Here is a 12,077-nt window from a genome sequence, read left to right on the forward strand (position 1 = left end):
AGCAAGAGTTCTGCTTTCTTGGTGAGCTTGGTGCCAGCACAAGGGTGAAGGAGATAGACACAGAGAACACTCAACTCCTACCAAACCACATATCCAGAGACACAGAGGTTCCCAAGACCTCATCACTGAAATAGATCTAAATGAACCCAACATAGCTCAGGGAAATTTGTGAAAGAGGGGATGAAAGATTGTTAGAGCCACAAGTTGGGACATTATGCACAGAGACATTGCCTCTTCCCCATAACTGATGGCTAAATCCACAATGCACGACCCATGTTCCCCATTAAGGAGGGTCCCTGCAGAGGGGGAAGGGCAGGGAGGAGGCTGACGATGGTACCAACATGGCTGTGTACACACTGTGTATGTAAATAATAAAGAAAAAGTGAACAACATTCCTGAAGATGACACCTGAGGTGGAACTCCCACTTTCACATGCACGTGCACGTGCACACACATGCTCTCAACAACACACACACACAAATATGCACACATATACACACAGAAAAAGAGTGTCTTTCAAAGAGATGAATACCCTTTCCAAAAAGCATACCCAATTGTTTTGAAAAAAAATTAGTAATTATTTCTAGTACCATCTACTATCCAGGAAATTTTTGAAGATGAAGCTATTGGAATTTCTCTTTATTTCTGAGTTTTTTTTATTTTTCTTTGTAACTTTTTAGCTTTTATTTTAGCATACAAAATTCTGAATTGTATTATATCTTCAGGTATGTGTGTCATGTTCGTCAATGAGTTTTTTCAGTGACCTGCACTTAAGAGCTGGGTAGCAATGGCTTCCAATGGTTTCTTTAACCTGAATGTTTTCTCTTCCTCTCCATCTCCCCCACAGATAGACTTATTAAGGGGACACAGTCTTTTGCTCACACTGTGCTTTGCTGATGGCACATTTCTACCATTTTGCTCTACGGCATCTCCTGGCCTTGCATTTTCTGTTACTCAAACACTGAACCAATAATTCAACTCAAAATATTCTGGTTAAAAAAAATACACAGGCAGGGTCAGTGTGTAGGTCAGCGTGCACTTAGCACGCCCAGGGCTTCATGGCTAACCCCCCGCACCAAGACGAACACAGTCAAACACGGGTGGTTTTGTGCACTTGTCCCACAATGGCCGGTTGTCACTCGGTGTGATGTACACAGCCACTGGAGATTACTTTTAGATGCAGAACAATTGTTTTTCAATTCTCCAGTATTAAAAAAATTAAGAATACACTGGGCATGGTGGCGCACACCTTTAATCCAAGCACTCGGGAGGCAGACATAGGAGGATCGCTGTGAGTTCAAGGCCACCCTGAAACTACATAGTGAATTCCAGGCCAGCCTGGGCCAGAGTGAGACCCTACCTCGAAAAAAAAAAAATTAAGAATAGAATTATTGTGGTGGTTTCATTCAGGTGTCCCCCACAAACTCAGGTGTTCTGGATGCTAGGTTCCCAGCTGATGGAGATTTGGGAATTAACACTTCCTAGAGGCAGTGCATTGTTGGGGAGAGCTTATGGGTGTAATAGCCAGTTTCCCCTTGCCAGTGTTTGGCACACTCTCCTGTTGCCATGGTCCACCTTATGTTGGCCAGGGGGTGATGTCCACCCTCTTCTCATACCTTCATTTTCCCTGTCATCGTGGAGCTTCTCCCTCAAGCCTATAAGCCAAAATAAACCTCTTTTTTTTTCCCCCACAAGCTGCTCTTGATTGGGTGATTTCTACCAGCAATGTGAACCTGATTGCAACAGTAAAGGTTTGGTTTATTTGCATAAACATTCCAAATTCAAAAAGGATTCAAGGCCAATACGACACGCAAGTATTCTGAGACACACCACAGTCCAGTATAACTCTGGGGTCACTATTTCACCCTTATGAGCAGAAAGAAATGTAAACCCGGAAAATTTTATACTGGCCCAAGTCTCTTAGGCTTGTTTCTTGTCAGTAGGGCATTAGTAGCTCTGGAGTCCAGGAGCAGGGCCAGGGTGGAGGTAAACTAAACAGGACACACCTGTGATACGGCAGTGGGGAGTCTCATAAAGATGCGTTAAAAGGGGAGTAAGTAGGGCTGGAGAGATGGCTTAATAGTTAAGATATTTGCCTGCAAAGCCAAAGGGTCCAGGTTCGATTCCCCAGGACCCATGTTAGCCAGATGCACAAGGGGCCGCATGGTTCTGAGGTTTATTTGCAGTGGCTGGAGGCCATTCTCTCTCTCCCTGTGTCTCTGCCAAATAAGTAAATAGGGAGCAATAGCCAAATCAGGGAGAGGAAGACTGACAGAAGAATGGAGTCTGAACACTGGATCAGCCCACAAGCATGTGCAGAAGGCAAGCGAGGAAGCTGTAATGGAGCTGTAATGTAAAGGCCTATGCAGAAGGGATGTGGTGAGTCTTCACATTGCATCAGCCCCCAGGAATGTGCGCGTGGTGAGAATGGAAGCTGTGATGGTGCATAAGATAGTTCCTCTCCCCTCCAGAGAGCCGTGCGAAGGTGATGAGGTGAGCCTTCTGGGGCTTCCTGAGCCCTCACACAGCTCCGCCTCCCCACACTATGGCAGGAGAGAGGTTGCTGATACTTTCATCTCCTTCGGTGGAAGTTCAGAGGGTTGTGGATGTCCGCTAGACTACCACTCTCCTCCCTGGCCACCGTAGGCGCTGCCTTCCCAAGGACCACCCTAGAGCTTGACAGCCAATCTCCTGCCTGTCCTACTTCAAGGCAGGCCATTGAGCTCTGAGTAGATTCAGGTAATCCATAGGTCAAGTAAGGTGTAAAAGAGTTCACAAGTGGGTTTTGTGAAAGATACAATTGGATATAGAAGAATAGAGTGTTCAAGACCTACAGGTCTGAAGGACCTGGTGACACAGTCCCTCAGTATCTGCCACCAATAATGCTAGCTAGATAAGGAGTAGAGATATATATTCTATTTTCCAAAGAAAAGGGTTGTCCTGTGGCTTAATATTGATGGGCACAGAAATGGATGATGACAAGGCTTGATGATGATGGTGGTGATGGTGGAGGCAGGAAAGATGGTGGAGGAGGTGGCTGAGGCAGTGGTGAGAAAAATGTCTGTGATGACTGTATCTGCACGTTGTCTGCCACCATCTGAGTCAGCTTATCCTCATAAAGAAATTTGCTTAATTCGGAGCTTTGAAAGTTTACAAACAGAAGACTGGCATTAACGCAGCCGTGATAGGCGGCTTCTCGGCAGCAGCGTCGATTCCCCCTCGGGGGCTGAGTGGAGCGGTCCCCGGGCCTGCGGCTCAGCCTGGGCTACTTGCTGGGGCCCTGAGCTGCGCCCCGAGCATCTCCCGCACTGTCATGAGCGGTCGGGCACTGGGTGCATTGCCAATTGCTCAAATGCCAGACTCCAGAAAAATATACTTAATAGAATCTCTCCCTTTTGTGTTGTTCCCCACGGAGACTAATCAGCAAACAGAATGTGGCTTTTGTAACATGAATAACACAAAACACGTTAATAAAAACATGCAACAAAGTAAGAACCTCTCCAGTTGTCAAAGAAATGATGGTACAAAAATCAGAAGATATCTTCACCTATCCACATAATTTTTTAATTATTTTATTTATTTCTTTGCAAGAAGAGGGAAACATAAAGAGAGCCAGGGCCGCCTACCACTGCGAATAAACTCCAACACATGAACTACTTTTTGCATCTGGCTTTTTATGGGAACTGGGGAATCAAACCCAGGCAGTTAGGTTTGCAAGCAAGCACTTTTAACTGCTGAGCCATCTCTCCAACCCTGCTTTATTTTTCTTTAACATGCAGAATAAAATGGGATTTTAAAGGTAGCTTAATACCAATAAATGTTTCAGTGAGGAAAAACTTACCACCCTTAATCTTCAGAGGGCAATATAAATTAATCTGTTCAACAGTTAATTAAAACAAGTCTGATAAATGATAAACATTAAGCCATAAGTCGGGCATTCAAACCGAGAATGGCGCGAGGGAGCGGCTGTGGTGACGACCTTAGTGCTCCTCCTCAGGGCGCGTGCATGTCACGCCGGCCCAAAGGGGAGAATTGTAGCTGGCATGTGCAGAATGAGTGGAAAGGTAGCCAAATATGTCCTATCCTGTCTACGTGAATTACGTGTGCATATCAGTAAATCCGAAGGGAACCTGGACACGCATTGCCCTTTATCTTTAAGAAAAAAGCAGAGTCTGGGCACGTGACAAAGCCCCTGTGACTCCTTTTGGCACTCCCTGAACCTTGTTACAATTTGCTAGGAAGGACGTGTGGGGCGAACAAGAGGTAACACATTTCCCCTGCTTATCGCCTCAGAGGTCAAACCTAAGGAATGAATAACTGGTTGTAATACATTAAATGACAAACACGGATGAGGGGAGGAAAAAGCAAGGGAGGAAGTCTCACAATTGCACTGTGATTTATTATCAATGAAAAGGGGAGTGGTGATTTATGATAAAAGATCCTGAGCCAGGAGCAATTTTCTGAGAAGAAAATGGTAGGCCGGCGGCCTTCTGCTCTTCCAAGCGCTACTGTTTCTTGAGTGTCCACAAGTCAGTCCTGCCCATGGGCCTCCATAGTGACCATCAGGACCTCTGGACACACACCAGCAACTGCTTAGCTTTGCAGTGAACAGAAAAGAGCAAAGGTAGTCCCACGCCCAGGTGACATCTCCACCCTTGTGCCAGTGGCCTGGGGACTGTGACCCGAAGGAGCAAAGTGAGTTTCTGGCGGCAGCAGTGGAGCAGCACGCATTCCTCCTGACGCAGCGCTCGGCAAACGAGGCTTGAGCTCAGAAGGCAAAAGCAATGGAGCTAATGGACAGACTCAAAGGTTATTTCGCAACCACTTCAGCACGCCTAGGAATAACATAAAGAAAAAAAAAATTTAGGTTGGCTTGCTTTTCTATGGAAGAATCATAGAAATGGACACTTCTCTTCTGCTCTGGATAAAACACATAGACCATGGGCTGGAGAGGTGACTTAGTGGTTAAAGCAATTGCTTGGGAAGCCTGAGGATGCAAGTTTGATTCCTCAGGACCCGTGTAAGCCAGATGCACAAGGTGGCACTCCAGATGCAGCTTATGTGGGTCCTGGGAAATCGAGCCTCAAACTGGGGTCCTTAGGCTTCACAGTCAAGTGCTTAACCACTAAGCCATCTCTCTAGCTTGCACTCTTATTTATTCCTTAACCACAAGATGTATGTGCATTGGCTAAAAGCCAAATCTGCACAATATCCAAGGCGATTTTTGTAAATCAAGTTTAATCTTGAACAAGACATAGTATCTTAATCCAAACCACCAGGGTCCAAGAGGAAGTAATAAAAAAAAAAAAAAAAAAAACTTGTCATTACCAAAGGCACCACATATTTTGGTTTCAGGACACTGAGAAATTAAACAGGAACTAAGCTAGATGCCTCCTCCCTGCAACCTACATGGTCAAAACTTGCTGCCTAAGAAATCACTCAAAACACATACCTGTTCTCTGGCACACTGGGAAGGGGCACCGAGGACTTTCTGAGGTCCTTGCAATACACTCCGTTCTCTATCTTGACTCAGTATGATAACACAGGAACATACGTGGCACATGATTTTTTTTTAAATTATTTATTTATTTATTTATTTGAGAGTGACAGACACAGAGAGAAAGACAGATAGAGGGAGAGAGAAAATGGGTGCACCAGGGCCTCTAGCCACTGCAAACGAACTCCAGACGCATGCGCCCCCTTGTGCATCTGGCTAACGTGGGACCTGGGGAACGGAGCCTCAAACTGGGGCCTTAAGCTTCACAGGCAAGCGTATAACCGCTAAGCCATCTCTCCAGCCCGAACATACGTTTCTGAACATTACATAGCAGGATACTTCAAGCACTGGGCCATAGGCAGTAAGAATGCCACATGACAAATTTCCAGAGTAAAAGAACTTCATTAGCTGAAAGTTGAGTTTGAAAAAAAAAAGATTTTTTTTTTATTATTATAAGAATAAAAACTGTGTTCATTAGAAACAGAGTGACAACCCAAAATGATGAGCTATAAAACTTTCTCAAAAGACCAGAAGCCCCTTCCTGGAAGAAGCTATTTATTTTTATTCATTTGAGAGAGACAGAGAGGTTGAAAGAGAGAGTGAGTGAGAGAGTCTAGAGAGGTTGAGAGAGAGATTGAAAGGGAGAAAGTGCACGCCAAGGCCTCCAGCCACTGCAAATGAACTGCAGATGCTGCACCACCTTCTGCACCTGGCTTACATGGGACCTAGGGAATCAAACCTGATTCCTTAGGCTTTTCAGGCTAACACCTTAGCCACTAAGTCATCTGTCCAGCCTGAAGAAGCTATTTTTAATTTAGTGTACTACAGTAAGGACCTAAACACGTTCCTGGAAAAGAGTTGACACAATAAATATGTTCATGATCAGTGAATAAACCAAAGCTGATCTAATTAAATAATACAAAGGACCAAGAGAGTAGCCCTCTCAGATTAAGATGTTAGTTTCCAACAAGCAGTAGTAGAAACAATGAAGTAAAACTTTAGTAGCTCTCTCTCTCTCTCTCTCTCTCTCTCTCTCTCTCTCTCTCTCTCTGTGTGTGTGTGTGTGTGTGTGTGTGTGTGTGTGTGTGTGTCTGTCTGTCTGTCTGTCTGTCTCTCTCTCTATATATATATATTTTTTTTTCTCCATTTTAAAATAACTTTTTACTTTGGTAGCATTAAAGTGCATGTTTGTGGTTCTAATACAACTTGTTTCAATTTGTATAATTCTGATACATCTGTGATGCTTTACAAACAAATTTGAATTAAATTCAGAAATCTAGAATTTGGGTCAAATTTTGAGTATTTCCAAAAGGAACAACAGTAGCCTGAAACTCCTGTAGAGGATCAAGTGTGTCTGTGCCCGGCTTCCCCGGCCTGGTGCGCGCTGCCTGGCAACTGCAGAGCAAGTCCTCCCAAGCTGCCAGGTTCAGTCTGTTGTAGAAAATAATCACTTAACACAGAACAGGTGGAATGAACCACAAGATTTACCACATGTTGCTACTTGGAGAAATACCATCTTAGCCAAGGGCATAGTGTCATCCATGGGACTGTTGCCAGTCATGCAAAAAAAAGAAAAAAACAAACCGTGCACTTTGATCTTCTCAGTCCCAGCACTCAGACTGCAAACTCCCGCGCTCATCCCCGGGCCGCCTCCTGGGCAGGGCGAGGGTGGCCGTCGTGTGCTGCGGGGAGCAGTGTGTCAGCATGCTCGCATCGTGGCACTCTTCCCAAGTTGCCCAGAGCCCTTCACAGAGTTGTGCTGGATTGGAGTTGGTCGGGTCTCCTTGGCTCTGTGCAGAAGAGACAGAGTCTGACCAGAAGAAATAATAGCCTCGGGCTGTGTCGTCTCCGAGGCCTTTGCCTTCACACTGGCGCCTATTTGCCTCTCGGTCCGTTTTTCTGGATGTGATTTGTTTTCCAACCTGGAAGTTCTGGGATCAGCAGGAGCCTGTGGCAGTATGAGTTAGTACTGCCTGTAGCGGGGAAAGGACATGGTCCGAGGGCCACCCCCTCTGCTTCTCAAGGGAGTGGAAAGAGGACTACTGGAATGTGGTGGCATGGCTCTGAGGAAGTCGCAAGATGATGGGGAAGGTGGAAGACTGTCTAGCTTCCAAGGTTATCTTCACCAATACCAAGACATCTTAATTCAGGCCTTCAAGAGGAATATTTTCATGAATATGTAAGCCAAATACCAATTTATGTAAAGAAATGGATTTTCATTAGCCCAACACACAGGATCAGAAACTGATGCAGAACCAATTATCAGCTTTGTAAATGATGAGATGTGTCAACATTAAGAAGCGATATTTACATCCAACAAGATGTTTCTTGCTTGTGCTGGGAAGTCTGCATGGAAAATAATCCAAACTAAGAAAGTGACTCAGAGATAGCTTTGAATAACTTCAGTCATAAGTACGTGCAGCAAGCAGGACCAACGCAAGAAGCCCTCGTGTATAAATGGGAATGAGAGGCAGGACTTCTCCACTCCATGCTATGGAAGGATTTGCTAATAGAACAAGGAATTGCTGCTACATGGTCCCAGTGTCTGAAGTTTCCGGAAGGGAAGGATGCCAGGGCAAACCCAACACCAGGGATCCCATGAGTTCTTCCTCCTGGACTGAAACCTAACACCTGATTTCACAGGGCAGAGCCAGCCCATCCTCATCCTTATAGAGAGGGAGCTATCACCCTGCAGACTTGAAAGCTGAGCAGCCCTGAGCCTGGACAGATTGTATTGTATGTCCTGGGAATATCAGATCCAGAAACGTGCTGTGTACCTGTGTGCTTATTGTTCCAGGAAGTTCTACTTGGGCATCTTGGGCTTGGAGACCAGTGGTTTCAATATACAGGATACTGGTCAGAGAACATTGAAAAGCAAATGTGTCCCTGTAGTCATGGCTGAAGAATTTTCTGTTTTATGTTTCACCAATGCAAACCATTGGTTTAATTAATTACCTTTTCTGTGCAATCAAATTGATTCATCTTTTATTTGGCTATGTGCCTAAATTGCACATGAGAAAGAGAAATGGAGTTTAATTACTATATCTTGGACCAGAGGAACCAGAGAGCCCATGTCCTATTATCTGCTCCTATTTCCTTCCACTGCAGGGAAGAGAGTTTGGAATATTTGCTCTTCACAAATGCACATATAAAATAACAGCTAAATTGGCATCTGGAGCGGCAGCTCACATGGCAGAACACTTGCCCAGCAGACTCAGTCCTGAGTTCACCATAAGCTTATCGTGAATCTTACACACCATGAACAGACGCTACACTGGAATATTCAGGATGCATCGTTTTATAGTGACATCATCATCAGTGACATGAATACCAAAAGATGTCCTTACTATTCTATATTTAAAATAAATATGCATGGCTGGAGAGATGGCTTAGCGGTTAAGCGCTTGCCTGTGAAGCCTAAGGACCAGGGTTCGAGGCTCACCTCCCCCCAGGACCCACGTTAGCCAGATGCACAAGGGGGTGCAAGCATCTGGAGTTCGTTTGCAGTGGCTGGAAGCCCTGGCGCGCCCATTCTCTCTGTCTACCTGCCTATTTCTGTATCTCTCTCTCTCTCAAATAAATAAATAAAAATAAAAATAAATACACAAACAAAATGATCCATGAAAACAATCCTAATGTTCAATTATTTATTACCAAAGCATAAGTGGCTACTGGGATCAAAACTGGTGTGGTATAAGATTTGAGGTCTAAAACGTCAAGAAAACAAAACAAAAACCATTTTCTGTGTGGAGTTGAGGACAGAAGCCTCAGAAACAGAAATGAGTAGAGGTCAATGTAACTGTTTGCATAATTTTATTTACCTATGACTTGATGAAATAACAGACTCTTTCAGTTACCAATCATTTTACAAAAAATAATCTATTCATAGGGGAAGCTAACTAAAGGACAATTATAACCAAGTTGTAACAAGAATTTCATGTCTAAAATAAAATTGAGCAATTTTTACTTTTCAATTATCCTGACCATTTAAATATAGCCTTTTGTATCCATTTGGCAGGCTGTAAACTAAAGTCACTGCCTCAGAGGTACTTAACATTAAGCACAAGCTTTAAAAAAAGTTTTTGTTTATTTTATTATTGTCTCTTTCCTATACCAACATAATTGTTAATATGAACAAGTCACATGATCCTTACAATGTGACCATAGATCAACTTCTTTTCTTCTTTTGTTATGTTTCTGGGGATCAAAATCTTACCTTGAATTCAGGCAAGATAAGTACTGTACAACGGAGCGATATTACAAGGCAAAATGTAACATTTGGGGCTAGGTAGATAGTTCAAGGCTTACAAGTGTTTGCAAAGCCTCCTGTCCTGACCTCGGTTCCCAGCACCCATGTGAAACCAAATGCAAGGTGAAGCATGAATCTGTGGTTCGCTTGCAGCTACAAGAGACCCTGGTGCACACCTACACACAAACAAACAAATCTGTTTAAAAAAAACACTCTTTTTATTATTTTATTTTTTATTAGTTATGTACACAGTGTATACAGTCATGTTGATACCATCAAGAGCCTCCTCCCTGTCCCGCCTGCCTCTGCAGGGACCCTCTTCATTGGGAAATACGGGTCGTGCATTTTGTGGGGTTAGCCATCAGTTATGGTTAAGGGGCAATGTCTCTTTTCATAATGATCCAACATGTGGCTCTAACAATATTTCCCCCCTTCTTCCGCAAATTTTCCTGAGCCATATTGGGTTTGTTTTAGGTCTGCTTCAGTGATGAGGTCTTGGAAGCCTCTGGTCTCTGAATCTCTGGTTTGGTAGGAGTCAAGTGCTGTCTGTGTCTACCTCCTTCACCCTTGTGCTGGTCCCAGGTTCACCAAGAAAGCAAAACTCTTGCTCAGTTCCCCAGTTACTCTGTGGTTTCAGCCGGGGCCCTGGTGAGGTGCAATGAGCTGATTTTAACTGCCATTTTTATATATTTTCCCATTTTATAGATAGGAACTGTATTTCCCATGCAGGCCCATGACTCAGTCTTACTCTTTGCACGGAGGGACTAGTTTGCTGTGGAATCTGTATGATTGTTTTCAGTAAAACACTAATTTAGGGCATCTGAATTATTGGCTGAGTGTTTCCAAACTACAAACCACATACAGTAGCCACATTATGAATAACAAAATGAAAGATCAGTAAATAATGGCTATTATCTCTATTTGATCACTTGCAAATGACCTTATATTCACCATTCACCACATTCACCACAATTGTTTCATAACTGAAAAATGAACAAGGCTGAAACTTAGTTGATGCTTCAAGTGACTTCTAAAGTTAATTTTATAAAATATATTTATTCTTATAATACAAAACTACAAGATAGTTCTTATTACCTTAAATTTGTCACAAATGTCACCAATAGAAATAAGCCTTCTAAACATATTTTTGAACTATTTTAAGTCACAAGTATTCATGGGCCCACAAATAGGATCTGGTCCTATTAAGTTATAAGAGGAGATAATGAATATTACATCATTAAAGCAATTCAATGAAATAATTTTACATGCAAAACCATACTGAATGGTCAATGCTTATGGGTAGTGACTATATTTTAATGCTAGCATAATATTTCACCTTTGACTCTAAGGACAAATGCAAATTCTCTCATGGAATTGTATGGCTGAAGTCATAACAAAATACTACACCTGTCTCCAATCTGTTGTTATTTGATAGGATTCGGCAAGACATTATAGACATTATATTAAATATTAAAAGTATGTCAAAGGGCAAATTTTTAGTTGAAAATGAATAGATTAGCCAGTCATGGTGGTTCATGCCTTTAATCTCAGCACTTGGAAGGCAGAGGTAGGAGGATCGCTGAGAGTTTGAAGCCATCCTGATACTCCATAGTGAATTCATCCTGTACCTATGAGTGAATGTTCATTGCCAGGCTCCAAAGCTAGGTACTGATATTGCGTAGATAGCTTTCCTTCAGAAGCAGCTCGAACCCTTTAGTGATGCCTTCTCTCCCTCCTTCCTAACTGTCCTGTCCTTTGATAGGTGTAAGGACACAATTGGTTTCTGAATTCCTTGTTGCTGATTCAGAGGCATCCGTGCTGGGTGGGAAACTTATCGTGGCTTTGCTTAGCGGATGGGCACTTCCTCTCAACTCACTAGGTACCAGAACAAGGAAGGGGCAGGGAACCAAGGGCAGACCGAGGTAAGTACCGAGAGAAGTGCAGTCTGGAAGTCTCATTTATGAGTACAGTGTGCATTGGTAGCCTTTTGTAGGACCACATAAGCAGACAGCTTAGGAATAGCCTGCATTCCTGAGATAGAGGGAAGAGAACCACACACACTGGTCCGAACAGATGACGTCACTTTGATGAACTGTTTAATCCTCATGGTTGGAGCCCATTAAACAAGCGACCCCCACATGTAACCTCACAGAAGATGGCAGCCAGCCCGGGATCCCTGAGGACACTGGATTATCAGTGCCAATCACAGGGCAGCGTCCTGACCTGGGAAACAAGAGGTTTCTGTGGATCTGGATTGTTTTGGCACAAGCTGTGAAATACTTCCTTCAGCTACAGCACACCTTGCATTTGTTCCCCTCTTTAGAAAGTGGG

Source organism: Jaculus jaculus, chromosome 16, assembly GCF_020740685.1.
Source record: "Jaculus jaculus isolate mJacJac1 chromosome 16, mJacJac1.mat.Y.cur, whole genome shotgun sequence".
Classification (NCBI taxonomy): domain Eukaryota; kingdom Metazoa; phylum Chordata; class Mammalia; order Rodentia; family Dipodidae; genus Jaculus; species Jaculus jaculus.